Source organism: Xenopus laevis, chromosome 3L (assembly GCF_017654675.1).
Source record: "Xenopus laevis strain J_2021 chromosome 3L, Xenopus_laevis_v10.1, whole genome shotgun sequence".
NCBI lineage: Eukaryota > Metazoa > Chordata > Amphibia > Anura > Pipidae > Xenopus > Xenopus laevis.
The window spans coordinates 138,719,968-138,731,893 of record NC_054375.1 but is presented as its reverse complement, the minus strand read 5'-3'; positions in this window follow the sequence as shown (position 1 = coordinate 138,731,893).

The following is an 11,926-nucleotide window of genomic DNA, read 5'->3' as shown; positions in this document are numbered from 1 at the left end:
GTACAGTGCAGGGGATGAAAAAGAAAGTCAGTACATTTCAGTAACAATCCGGGAATGCTGGTTGAGCTGTCAAAATCTGAGCTGTCCTGCGAAAAATGGTACAGTTGGGAGGTGTGCTTAAAGACAGCTCCCTGTAGCCCTGATACTGGCTGCCCAGCTGGATGATTACACTGAAAAACAAAACTATTTTAAGTTTTATTCACTAAATGCTAGGGGGTTGAATACTCCGCAAAAACGTAACTTAGCGCTTAATGAGGCGTATAAAGCTAAGGCCGATGTTTTGATGTTTCAAGAAACTCACTTTAAAAAACACCACCAACCAGCATTTTTTAATAGAAGGTACCCACATCACTTTCATGCCTTATCCAATACTAAAACTAAAGGTGTTTCTATTCTAATTGGTGCCTCTACTACATTTCAGATGCATCGCATGGTGGCTGATCCCTTGGGTAGATTCCTGCTGATAGTCTGCATGCTAGATAATCAACAATTCACGCTGATTAATATCTATGCCCCAAATGAAAACCAGCTGCAATTCCTAAGTAAAACACTGACACATCTTTTGCAATATAGGAAGGGCAAATGTGTTGTAGCAGGAGATTTTAACCTTGCACCTGACCCCCCTATAGATATCTATAGAACTGCCTCACAACCTGTAAGCAAACAACAATTGATACAAGCTAAGAAATTCAGGGACCTGCTTCATAGTTTTGCCCTAATTGATGTATGGAGGGCCCGACATCCGTTAGAAAAGGATTTTACGTATCACTCCCCCAGCTTCTTAACCCACACGAGAAGTGACATTTTCCTCCTGGATCCCCAAACCACAGCACAAACCACTAAAGCCTGGATCGGAATCCAGTCATGGTCCGACCACGCTCCAATTGGAATTGATGTAGGGTCTTTTCCTTCTAAGAGGACTTTAACCCCCTGGAGATTGAATGACTCCCTGTTGTCTCATCAAGGCATATTGGAGCACCTAAAATCTTCTCTGAACTCATATTTTCAGACAAATGTGACTCCAGATGTTGATTATCAAACAATATGGCTCGCACATAAAGCGACAATGAGGGGGGAAATTATATCTCAAGCTGCCAACCTCCGAAAACAGCGTGATCATAACATACGCACGATTCAACAAGTCCTTACTGATCTGGAACATGACTATTACTCTCAACCCACAATAGAATTGGCTAACAAGATTCAAACACAAAAAGCGGAGTTACAAAAATTACTCCTCATCAAAACTGAATATCGGTTAAAGCTCCTTAGACATTTCTATTATACAAAAAGCAATAAAGCTGACAAATTACTAGCCTCCCAACTACGACAAAGGCAAGCCCATACCAGAATACAATTTCTAATGGACCAACAGCAGAAAATTACAGACCCCCGTAGGATAGCTAATCACTTTGCCTCTTATTACTCCTCTCTGTACAACTTATCTCATTCCCAAGTAGAGCCCCAGCCCTCTCAAGATGCAATACTGACATATTTAGATTCTTTGCCGCTCCCGAGGCCCTCTGAGACTCAATGTGACCTACTCAATGCCCCTATCACCAAAGAGGAAATCATCCACGCTATTAAATTGTTAAAGCTCGGTAAAGCTCCAGGGCCAGACGGCTACACTAACTCCTACTTATAAAGCTTATGCTGACATTCTAACTCCCCACTTATTGCATTTATTTCAATCTATTATGGACACAGGGAAAATTAAACCGGAATTCCTCCAGGCACATATCTCCACCATTCCCAAACCGGGTAAAGCTCTGGACAAATGTCACAACTACAGACCTATAGCTCTGTTAAATACAGATCTCAAACTTTACTCCAAAATTTTGGCACTTCGTCTGAACAAAGTTTTACCGTCTCTTATACAATATGATCAGGTGGGATTTGTGCCTGGAAGACAAGCTCCTGACAACACCAGGAGGCTTCATAACCTCCTACACGTCATTAAAAAAGGACAGATTCCAGCTCTACTACTTTCACTTGATGCGGAGAAGGCGTTTGACAGGATCCATTGGGGATATATGATGAGCACCCTTACTAAATTTGGTTTAGGGCAACGTTTCCTGCAGGCCGTAACTCCACTTTATTCTAACCCTTCTGCTAGGGTCTTGACCTCGGGGATCCTGTCGGACGCCTTCACGGTTTCTAACGGCACTCGACAGGGGTGTCCGTTGTCCCCTTTGATCTTTGCCTTAATGGTAGAGCCATTAGCCATTAGGATACGGCAAAATCAAGACATTCGTGGGATCCCAACACGGTCTGGATGTCACACTATAGGTCTCTTTGCAGATGACATTATACTAACTTTGACTAATCTACATATCACTCTACCTAATGTCCTTCGTGAGCTGCACTCTTTTTACTTAATATCCTGGTATAAAATAAACCCCCAAAAAACTCAGGCATTACCGATTAATATTCCTGCACAGACTAAGCACTTACTCCAAAGTAATTACTCCTTTGAATGGAGGGACAATTTCATTACATACCTAGGTACTGCTCTTCCTAAGGATCCTGAACTGCTATTCAAGTATAACTATGTTCGTCTCCAGAAGTCTATTCTAGAGAGTTACTCTAAATGGAAACCCCTGTACATCTCTTGGGTGGGTAGGATAAATGCTGCCAAAATGAATATCTTACCGAAATTGTTGTATTTATTTCGTACTATACAGATTGCCCTTCCTGCGTATTATATTAAATCATTGCAAAAGCAAATTAATATGTTCATATGGGCGAGGATGAAACCCCGTACAGCTGCTAAAGTATTGCAACAACCGATTGCAGTTGGAGGGTTGGGGCTTCCAAATGTCAATAGTTATTATAGAGCATCATTATTAGATACGGCCATGAAAATGCACAGCCCACTCTATTGTAGACAATGGTTGGATCTGGAGACAGCAGAATCGCCTACTTCCACTATTCCCCTTCTACTATGGACTCCGCCAAATCTCAGACCTAAACAAACTTCGGCATTACCCACGACTGAGCTGATCATGAGAACTTGGGACAAGGAAAGATCTAAGCTAGACCCTGGAAAAATCATGTCTCCCAGGACTCCGTTATTTAGTCTCCAATTTTTTTTACAGGACTTGCCTATACAATCATGGCTGGCTAAAGGTCTGCTCCTAGTCAAAGATTTATATTGCTTAAACAGATACTTATCATTCCAGGACCTCCAAGCTAAATACCTACTCGCAGACACTGACAGATATGCCTATACGAGGATAACGCATCTATTGCAGTCCCACATACCTAATTATAAAAGCTGCCCACTACAAACCGGCTTTGAGGCTTACGGCCACGGGATGGTCGTCCAGGGGGACTCTTTCCAGCACCTACAAGCTCTTGGTCATGGACCCTCCTGACTATAAACACCCCTACATGTTAAAATGGGAGAGCGACCTACACCTATCCTTTACTGTGGACCAATGGCACGAAACAGCACAGATATTATCTGGGACTACCAGATGTACGAATCATATTGAATCCTATAAGAAGTTGTTGTACAGATGGCATCTGACTCCAACGAGACTACATAAGATCTCGCACACCCATTCGCAATTATGTTGGAGAAACTGTGGGGACTCTGGAACTTTACTGCATTTATGGTGGGGCTGCACACTCTCTCAGCAAATATGGAAGTCGGTATTTCATCTCATATTAAATGACCTTCATATAGTTATTCCTTTTGAGCCACAAGTAGCGCTTCTTCTGCTGTTTCCAGATCGAATCCCCAGGCCCACTAAAAAATTGCTCTTTCACTTGTTTAACTCTACCACGACTTTGATAGCTAAGTATTGGAAACCAGGTGGCCCCATCCACTTGGAACACATTATTGCAGCTGTTGACATTAGAGCGGCTATGGAACATATGGCAGCTCGCAATGAGTACAGGCTGTCGAAATATGAGGAAATCTGGTCGCCATGGCTGACCTATAGAAATGGGCAAACTTCAACCCTGTGACATTTTTTGCCTTGCTATGATCCTTGATAACTTTTCTGAGTTAGTCTTTTCACTATCACATTGTGAATGCATGCAGTCTGGGTTAGGCTCTACTATTATTGTTATTATCTTATATATTGTTTATCAGAATGCTCTTTTGGGATATACTTTCTTTTTATTTATTTGTATTATTATTTTCCTGTCTGTTTTCACTGCCATTAGAGGTCTCTTCTTTTTGCTCCTTTCAGCAAATTGCTTTACGGAATGTTGTACCTGTTTTCCATGATGACCTTACTTTTCAAAATGTGTGTAAGGTCTACTGCATGTATAATGTACTATTCTGTTTTCCATTGATAACCTCTAATAAAGAGAAGTTACAAAAAAAAAACAAAACTATTTTCTGCAAGGTCACGTCTGCATATACTGAAAGCTTATACATCTTATATACAGTACAATAATGTAAAGAGTATGAATGGATATGCAGAGGGTGTCACAATATCACAATATGATCACAGTAGGGTTTTAGATAGATAAGAATTGGCATTTGTTTGATTTAATGTCCAGGCTGCACTAGAGAATACCCCAATGCTTATAGTGTTAAACAGCTGGAGGGCCTCCCTATTATTAGGGTTGCCACCTGAGTGGTATTTTAATGGCATGCAAAAAATATAGGAAGGCCAGTATTTTTTTCCAGAAAAGGTGGCAACCCTCCCTATTATATGAAAGCGGGTGCGAGGGGTGGGCCCACAGATTCAGAGGGTACACGATGCCACACAGACACAGACAATGGTTCTTACCCAGCAGTGAAGTTTACTGAACAATAATAAACGATAAATAGCTGGGCATGTATAAACAGTCAGATAACAAGGTATAAATCACACAGTAACAGTAATACTGCCTAACCTAAAACTAGCTCCTGCTAAATATTCCCCCACAGTCCGCGAAGCAGCCTGGCTGCCCCTAAATGTTCCTTCCCGGTCTTTGTCTTCGGGGTGCACCCTTAAGTATTGCGCAATACTATTTGTAATCCACAGGTGATGTGTCCTTCTCTTTACACAAGGCTTCCCTATATGCAGTTCCAAGCCCAGCGAAGTATGTCTCTAGCAATGTACTGTAATATACAAAATGTCACTGGTATGCACTATGATGCAGCAAGGCTGCGCTTACAGTTCCTTGGTGCTTTAAGCAAGCTTTCCATGCTTCCTTCTGGATCCACAGGTCTTTCCACAGCCAAAACCACACAGACAGGAAACCCTGGATCATTCACTGCAAAACTGTCCTTAGGTGCTGTGGAAGGGAGCCACACATCACTTCCTGTTCCTCTCAGGACCCCGCCTCCTTAGATAATCTGTGATGCATTAATCGAACTTGTTCATACAACCACAAACCTGTAATTACAGTTCACTAGCACACTTGTGGGGTTCAGATCACTCCCCTAAATTAGCCTTATTCACGTTTTGAGAGGTGAATGAATATAAACTTTCATTACTATACACAGCATTGTACTTATTCCATTTCCTTTGCTGCCACCTACTGACTGAAGTGACTAGTACAGGTAATTAAATACAAATATATTGTAGAACATGGCTTCATACCCTTACATATACATACTGTATGTACAGATATTTATGTCATGTACAGTATTTGATTTTCCTACTAAACAGACTTTCCTATTGCCTGCATTGTTTTGGCACTGGCTAAATATCTGCCGACACTGTTAGGCCTGGCTTGTACCAGACAAAGTTGCCCTATTCTTCCAATGACAAATGCGTGCGGGGAAATAATGGGAGTATCACAGATAAACCCCCCAGATAGGGTCCGACTGGGATTTTTTGGGCCCACCAGAGAACCTGACATTCAGGGTCCACTCTGATAACATTTATGTGTAATAGGTTTTTATAGGACTATGGGGTGAATAAGAAAGGGCTGCTGGTTGAGTCGCACTATGATCTGGGCTCACTGGGAGGCCCTGTGATACTCTTGCAGCAGTGGTATAACTATAGAGGAAGCAGACCCTGCAGTTTCTGGGGGGCCCCGGGGATAGGCAGGGCTTTGCCACGGGGTCTGCTTCCTCTATAGCTCGAAAGAAATGCCCCTTCACTGGTCGCTATCCAGAACGCAAAGGGAGGGAACAGGCAGACAGGTGGAGAGGGCTGACGAGTGGTGGGGAGACGGTGAGGAGCTGTGTTGTGTGCCTCACCCCTCCAAACAATTTTTTGCAGGGTACTTACTATAATTACTCCACTGTCTGACAGGCCAGTCCCAGCCTGTCCCTAGGCATCCCTGCCATTATGAAACCAAATATTTTATCATTTTAATTACAACAATTAAAGGGATAATGTCATGAGAAAAAATGTTTTTTTTCAAAACACATCAGTTAATAGCACTGCTCTAGCAGAATTCTGAATTGAAATTAGTTTCACAAAAGAGCAAACAGATTTTTTTTATATTTAATCTTGAAATCTGACATAGGGCTAAGCATATTGTCAGTTTCCCAGCTGTCCCCAGTCATGTGATTTATGCTCTGATAAACTTCAATCACTCTTTATTGTAGTACTGCAAGTTGGAGTGATATCACTCCCCTCCCTCCCCCCCCAGCAGCCTAACAACAGAACAATAGGAAGGTAACCAGATAGCAGCTCCCTAACACAAGATAACAGCTGCCTGGTAGATCTAAGAACAATAGTCAATAGTAAAATCCAGGTCCCACTGAGACACATTGAGTTACTTTATCCATTTACATGAGTCCTTGGCCAGGTCCAGACTGAGAATTAAAATAGTCCCTGGCATTTCAGGTACACAAGGGCCCAATCAGCCCACATAGAGGCCCAAACAACCCCCACCAGCCCACTAAATACTCACTTTCAATGGGACCTTATAGCAGCTCCTCTGGCATTTGCCAGAACCCACAGATTACCAGTCTGGGCCTGTCCTTGGCCATTATGTTTGAATGCAACATTGTGTTGTGTAAAGGAAAAAATAGTTATGTAGTTAATTTTCTTTCCAATGTGCTACTGCCACAGCCTTTGCTAAACAACAATACAACTTGACTTCATTGCTGACACTTCTCTGCTACATTTGTCACACACCCGACTGATATAAACACATCGCATTTTTCTCTGCTGACCGAATAGAATTGTCATGGAAGTCATGCTTCAGTTCAGATATGAAATATCCAAATACTTTAAAAGGTTACTGGCATTTTGTGACTTTTTGGTCAAAGAATTAATTGTCATCTTGTATACAATGTTGTTTTTTGTTTCAAATTCATGTTATTGCATTATGTTGAGCTTTTATTGTTACAGTTGGAAACTTCCGCCTTTCTCTCCCACTAATCCCCTGTGCTTGTGGCTATATGTAGTATAACTAGAGCTCTCCTCTTTCCATCACCTCTTTGCATTCATGATTTATAGTGGCAAGTGCTTTGCTTCTCCCTTTGTATCAAATCACACTTCACTGAGGTTTCTTTAAAGTGTTTCCAAACTCACACCTGTGCTATTGACATTATTATTCATATATAGAGTCTGCCGAAGTGATATTGCTGTCTGACCAGTTCTGCAGATACAATGTACCATGGCACAATCTTGCAACTGCTAAAACCACAAACAGAATAACAAAGGAGAAGAAGATGGTTTTCTGTCTCAATTGAGATTTGATTGACCATCAATTGCTCTGCATGTGGACCACAGCCAACTGGACCAATACAACCAACACACAATCCCCCAGAGAGACTGAAAGTGAAAAAAAAATCCAACTGATACATGAAGTCCAGCTATGATGGTCCCTACTATGGGGCCTTTACATGTACAGTAACACTTCTTTCCATCTAGTAATTGGCTCTTGGGAAAGGTCCCAGTGAGGATCGAAACATTACGTTGGCTAAGACATACTTCACTAAATATACGCTTTTAGATTTTGAAAAATATCCCGGTATTGCTGGTTCTTTTCTGGAATATATATATATGGTGATCACAGCCTCATTGCAACCCCACCTAATGATTTTAAAAATTAGTGGTGAGCACAACTTTCCCTTGTTTGATATATATATATAAAAATGCTTGGGTGTCCGCACTCTGTCTTTGTCGCAGGCGAGGTGCACGATCAATTGGAATGATACAATCGATGCAGGGATCAGCACACTCTAGTAAAGGTGAATTAAAGTGTTTTTATTTGTAACACAGCATTGTCCAACGTTTTGGTTCCACCTGGGGACCTTTATCAAGGATGATTGTCTGAGTGAACAATTGTTTAAATACCCTCCCCCTCTTGTGAATTTTGGCGCCCTCATGACGTCATCAGTCCTTTTACAGTTGTTTGTTTCCACAAATAAAGTTCATTCATTGTCAGTGCAAAGTGTCATTCCCATTTTCCACCATCGGGTGTCAGTGTTGTGCTCCAGTGCCAAGTCTTTCATGTGTATATAGATGCACATACAAGGGTACTTTGTTCTTGATTAGAAACACTGTAACAATAAAGATGGAAACATGTTACTTATAGATATTGGAGAACCATCACACTGTAATAAAAAATACTTTGTAGAAACCCTTCCTGTGGAACAAAAAGTATAAATCAATCTATCTAGTTGTTAACTGCAAACATCCTCAGGTTAAGAAGCAATTTAACTGCAGTTGCCCATTCAGTCCCCTGGGCATGACACAATCAAGTTCGTGTATCCAAAAAGCTTCTCGTCTCAACAAAATATTATCAAGGTCACCACCCCTGGGCGGTTTAGGTACATGATCGATTGGCATACAATTGAATGTAGATGGATCATGCCTCGCTTCTTTCCAATGTTTCGCTACAGGTTGTTGTGTTATATCCTGTTTGTTTGCGTCGACCTTTCTATCTGTGTCTAGAGCTGCTCTAATCTTGCCCTATGCATATTAATTCTCTCTTTCAATTGCCTGATGCTTTTACCGCAGTAAATAAGGCCACATGGGCATTGGATGACATATATTACCATTGTGAATGTGCACGTTAACCTGTGTTTGATTTTGCCCATCCTGGGATGTGTGAACTCTTTGCCCGCTATTAGAGTATTGCACACTACACAACAGGGCCGGACTGGGGGTAAAAAGCAGCCCGGGCAAAAAAAAAAAAGCAGCCCACATATAATGGTTTTTGTACACATCCACTCATATATTGGGGTAAAACTGCAAAAAAATATGTGCGTAAAGATCTGCCTTGTAAAATATGTTTAAGATTCTGCAGCATTGTGCCTTTATATACCTTGATAAATATAGTGGGCTGTACGGCACAAGAACCATGACTGGGCCAAGCAGCGTTGGACTGAGGGGCCCCACAGCCGCAAAGCCCAATCTGCCGGGAAACCACCTCTGTGAGTGTGCACACCTTTTCCCTGCGCGACTGGGGTCCGGGAGGTTAGGAGTAAGTACAGGGAGTGGGTCCGGGCTGGCAGGGGCCCCACCGGGTGTACCTATCTTTTGCCGGTGCGACCAGGGTCTGGGAGGTAAGGGGGAAGTGCACGGACTGGGTCTGGGCCAGCAGGGCCCACCCTAGTAACACGAATACATTGGACAACAAAACATTTTTTTTACTATTTTATTCATTCTTAAAAAAAAAAAAAATTGAAGTGAAAACAAACAGACAGTCCAGGTTAAATTTTTAAAGAAGACAGATTTAGTCAGTACCTGATACTTTCAGCACAGTTGACTCTTCCTACCCCATAGTGATTTTGCCTGCAGCCTGCTCTACAGAAATCCACACCAACCTGATGTTACTGATGTGGTGTGTTCACAGGCAGGGAGCATTATGTGCAGGCAGGCAGGCCAGCAGCTGCAGTATCTCCTATTCATCCGGCTTCCATGCTCATGCTGAGCTTGCTGGGACATACAAACAGCCGGCAGAAGCAGCAGCGTCGGAACAGAGGAGTGGGAGGGGCAGAGCCACAGTTGTGAAACAGGATGGAGGAGCGGTCCTAGAGCCCGCTGGATCAATCAGTAGCAGCCCACTTACACTAAATAAAGAGCGGCCCGTCGGGAAAATGCCCGAACAGGCCAATTGCCAGTCCGGGCCTGCTACACAACCTGTGCACTTGTACACACCTGGACGAGAAAATGTTGGACCCTAGGCTGCACATATTTTCCTACTGGGTGTTCTTTAAGATTGGTATTCCTTGAGTAACTGAATTTTGGTTTGTTGGGGATCTTTGGGGTTAGCGCTTCATCTTTGGCCACTATTTCCCAATGTTTAAGTACTGCTTCTTTAGTAAATTTACTCAGAGGGTTGTATTTACTCACATAATATATGTCATTGTTGTCCCCACTCGGTGCACACGTAGTACTTTGGAGCAATTGTACCCGTGACAAGGCCATTACCTTTTCTGTGGTGTCTCTGATCAGGCCGGCCGGAAAACCCCTATCTAAGAACTTTTTCCCCATTAAGTCCTCTTTACATTGCATGGGGTCACTGTCAATTCTTTTTTTTTAAAAGTTTTTTATTTAGAATTTTAAACATAACAGACAGAGTTAAGAACAATAAAGAGAGAGAACAGGGAGAAAGCTAAGAGAAAGAAAAAGAAAGAGGGGAGGGGGGGTAAGGAATAGAATGTTACATCCAGTAAATTAGCGGACAGGCATGCAATCATCTTGGACAGTCAGCCAAGTACCCCACATTGCTTCAAATTTCGCGGGGCATCCTCTCGAGAGATAGGTCAGTTTTTGACTCGAAAGAGAGTCATTTACCAGAGTTCTCCAATATTGTACCGTGGGAGGATTGAGCGATTTCCAGTGCATTAATATAGCTTTTTTAGCATAATACAGGAGCTGTAAATAACATAATCTAGTATATGGGTGCAACTGCAGGTCCCCCACAATCCCCAACAGACAGGTTTCTGGCGAACGTACGCTGGGGAGTGCAAGCTTTTAATTCAAGTACTGGAGGACTTCACTCCAAAACCTCTGAATTAATGGACAGGACCAAAACACATGAAACATAGTACCAGGTTCCACTCTGCACTTAGGGCACAGGTCCGATACCGTATCATATATCTTGGCCAGGCGGTATGGGGTCAAGTAAGCCCTATTTAAAAATTTAATTTGTATAAGCCTGTCTCTCATTGATATTGAAAGTACTGGTACAAGCTGTAGTGCGTCCTTCCACTTCTCATCATCCAGGTCAGAAATGTCTGCCTTCCATTTGCTCTTAACTCTTTCAAGGGGAGAGGGACCTGCGGTAGATAGTATCGTATACAACCAGGATAGGGGTTTTGGCAAGTCCAACCTGCGCAGGTAGGTTTCAAGGGACGAAACCTTCAAGGCCACAGGCTTTATTGGGAATTGCACATTGAAAGCGTGACGTAATTGGAGATATCGAAACAACATAACTGGGTGAGGGTGGCATTCCTGTTGGAGTGTGTCAAAGCTCTTACAGTCACCCTCCGTGACGAGATCACCAAGAGTCTTGATCCCAAGTTGTGCCCACCGGGCAATATCTGGGAGTGAGTACAAGTGAGGGAGGTGACTATTCCCCATAGCGGGGTATGGGGGGACCAGGTGGTGGAGGATCCTCGGACCAGTTCTATGGATTTCTGAAATGCTGTCACCACTGTTTGCATAGGGGTGGTGGTCACGTGATAAGGGGAGACACCACGGTAAGGGAGTTTGGCAAGGGCCTCAAAGGAGCCTAGTATTGCTGCCTCTAACACCACCGCTGAGTTGCTTCTATCTGGGACAATCCACCAGTGGGCATAGACCAACTGGGCCGCAAGGAAGTATAATTTAAGGTTAGGCAAAGCTAGGCCTCCCCCAGAAGCCGGCGCCTGTAACACCTGAAAGTTTAAACGGGGATGTGCCCCTGCCCACAAGAAATTCCTAATTATTTTGTCTAGCCTGGTGAACCAATGGGCCTGCGGGATTACGGGAGAGTTGTGGAGAGTATATAGAAATTTGGGTAAAAAGATCATTTTAAACATATTAATTTTCCCTGGTAGAGAAAGAGGTAGGTCTTGCCA